The following is a 3,762-nucleotide window of genomic DNA, read 5'->3' on the forward strand; positions in this document are numbered from 1 at the left end:
ATTGAAACATAACATTTTATTTATATTAGGGATATCAGTTTCTCCATAAATATGGTCAAAAACATTAATAACCGCCCCATCTTTCTCCTCTATTTTTCTCTCTTAAACCCTAATTCCCTAATCCTCTTCGTCCTCATGTCAATGATTGTGCTTCAATTGATGCTTTGTTTGTTCATAACAGAACGTAGAACCACAAGGTGGTTCCTTTTTGCTCATGTATTCTTAGAATTTGTGTATTGCATCTTCCTTACATCTCCAATTATCACACCACTGTTTTGGCTTCACACAAATCTCTACAAACTCAAGCATGCATCTCCTTCAAGACATCTTTTGACGATCTATGTCATCATTAACCCTAATTAATATTGTTTTTCAATTTAACTCCCTTATATATAGCTTTTGACTTCAAAATTCAAACCCGTTTAACTTTTTTTTTTGTAAAAACTCATTAAATAAGCATATCAATAATTTGGTTATTAACCTATAAAATCTAATCTAATCCCATTAAATCACCAAAATATTTGAGATTGAAAATTAAAGTCAATATTATTCATAATTTATCTCTCAGTATATCATACGTAAAATAAATCAATTTGAGATAATGGTTTGAATTTTAAAACTTATTAAATAAGCAAGTCAATTAATTTGAAATTTTAAATCAATATAATTGATATCTTTTTTCTTTCCAGATGAATAGCCGAAAATCTCCAAGATGATATCTTATGATCCCAATTTTTTTGGAAGACAATGATTTCCTTATTTAAAAACACCTTATATATACGATTTCATTGAAGTTGCTATTCTTACGATTTTGGATTGATTCTTACGATTTACAATGTTCTTCTTCAGTGGTCTTATTCTCCAATTTTTATTCCAGGTTCTTTCTTTACTCTGTTCTCATTCTTCTTTTGCAATTTCTTGCATTTATTTTGTTCTTTTTACCTATTAATACTGTATTCATGTTGAGAGGTCATGAAAAAGTTAATCAATCTACTTTAAGCATATTAGTTTCATTCATTTAGTTACAGAAACAAAATTATATGATTTATAACGATTTTTTTAATGTGTTGACCTATGTTTGTTCGTGAGTCTGTGTATAATCAACATTATATCCTCTATTTGCAACATTCTTAAAACATGTGTAATTGATGTTCTTAATATGTGAGAGTTATCAAATGTAATCATGAATCAAATACAATGGTATATATCAATGAATGGAACTGGTATATATTTCTATACACCACATAAAAAATACTCCTCTACATTGAATACTATTTGCATGATGAATGAGCGCAGAACAACATCTATGTATATGTTCTCTTTACCTAAAATACCCCTACCCTTGCCACTTCTGCCCCCTTCTACTGCTATAATTTTTTCTTTAATATTTTACTCATTTAAAATTGTGAATATGATAGCATACATGTGCAATATGGTCATTTTGGATGTTAAAGTCTGTTATCTATATGAACATAAAAAATAATTTATATTGCTATATATTGTTGTTCAATTTATATATATATATATATATATATATATATATATATATATATATATATATATATATATTATAAATTACAACAATGTACTTTGATAAAAACAAAGATCACGTGGATCATTTATATTAAAAATACTGTATTAAAAATCCAAATTGCTCTAATATAAATATTAAATATTTTTATTTAACAAATTTTGTTTAAAAACTCTAAAAATGAATCTAACTAACATTTTTTTTATTAAAATTCCACCTAAGACAATACCACCTATTAGTGTGATATGTGTTTAATTTATGTTCCTCGCGTTTAACGCGGGTCATAATCTAGTATTTAATATTATATTATATTAAAAACATTTCTTAATATTATTGGTTCGGTTCGGTTTTGGATAAAAACCATAACCGAACCATATGTATTTCGTTAATCAAAAATAGAAACCACACAACAATTTTTAATAATGGTTCAGTTAAAATGGTTCAGTTATTTTGGTTAATATGCTCGCTCCTAACAAAAACTGATTTACTTTTGCACGTACTTCTTGAAATAAGTGACTTCGACTTGCAAATTTATTATAATAATACACTGGATCCTTAAAGTACTCCATTGAAAGATGATAAACTGGGAATCACTAAAAAACATGTCAATTAGTGACGAAAACAAAATTGTCGCTAACAATAGGAGTCAGAAGTAAATGATTTAGTGACCAAACTTTTGTTTGTCACTTTTCATCACTATAGGTCCGTTACAAAAATTGATTAGCATTAAAAATGGTCACTAAATAGTGACTAAAATATATTGGTCACTAAATTTGTGACTACCCGTTTCATCACTAAATGTTGTCACTAATCAATGAAAGTCGTCACTAGTTAGAGTGACCATAAAAAGTAGTCACTGTCTTGTCTTGTCCGATTACTGACCATAGGAAGTCACTAGTTTATCCAATTAGTGACCATAAAAAGTTGTCACTGATTTTTGTTGCTATTTCTTGTATTTAATCCATTTAAGTAATTAGCATGGAACTTTGTCAATAGTAAGATACACTATGATCCATTTATAAAAATATATTTGTCAAAAGATAAACATAAATTGTTCTCAAATTTAAACAAACTCACAATATACAGTACTGAAATGACTAAAAAGTAAAACCATCATATATTCACATTTGGACAAAGTAAGGATTATACAAAATATTCAAAGAAGAGTAAAGTAAGTAGATGTTAAGTTTCATTGCAATTCACCATCCTTGAGTGCTTTTGAGAGGTCTTGAAAGAAGAAGCAAGAAGGAGTAAGCCAAGGATTAGCAAGAGTGTGCCTATATCCTTTCCTAACTCAATTCTGGACCCTTGTAAATGTTCAAGGTTCCAGCTTTTTTATTATAGAGTGCTAGATCTTGTATTTTGCCCCATTTTCTTCTTGATCTTGTTAGATGTGATGGTGAGATTTTATAAAGGTTGCGACTTTATAAATCTTTGGATCATTTGGAGTAGTTCATGATTTGGATCTAAAGTTTGGTGGGTTATTTGAGCTATGCATAAGATTTTGGTCATAATCCCCCATTTTGACATAAGTTGAGTCCAAGACATGCATCATACATGCATGTCTAAAAAGCACCAATCTTTAGGATGGTTTTAGTTTCATAAGCTCTTCTGGAGCAAATAGGCTCGAGACTTAAGGGATTAAGTGCTACTTGATTAAGTCCATGCCATAGTTAGGCTTTATAGACTTAAGACATGAAATCTAGACCTCTTGGTGGGTCTCAAGGGATAAAGTTGGAAACTTTATCCATTTAGACCATAATAATGATCAGATATGGACATTGGAACCTCTGGAATTGGAGGATTCAACTTAACCCATTAAGACACTTTGAACCTAGTGCCCATAGCATGGCCTAGGTTTCCACGGCGTCGAGACTAGGGAAGACGCATCTATTTTCTTGTTTGAAGGCCATGATGTAGCCAAGGATCACCACGACGTGGAGGTTTAACCTTGACTGTTGACTATGACTTTTAACTTGCATTAACTTTTTGTCAAGCCCCTAGTTTTGGAAGGGAAGCTAAGGTTGTACTTTCTATGTCTGTATAGGTGGTTTGTAGCATATGTATTCGCGATAGTAGGAGCAGTAACAGTTGAGCATTGTTTGTTAGGCGAGTCTCTTCTCTATACTTGCGGGTCGAAGGCACTAATGCCAGCCTACTGGATTATGCTTGTAGGATGATAGTGCCCTTGTGACACTTGTTGATAATGCCTGTATGTGCTTGTTGTCTTT

The sequence above is a fragment of the Lactuca virosa genome, chromosome 1, assembly GCF_052849685.1.
Source record: "Lactuca virosa cultivar CGN04683 chromosome 1, Lactuca_virosa_CGN04683_v6, whole genome shotgun sequence".
Classification (NCBI taxonomy): domain Eukaryota; kingdom Viridiplantae; phylum Streptophyta; class Magnoliopsida; order Asterales; family Asteraceae; genus Lactuca; species Lactuca virosa.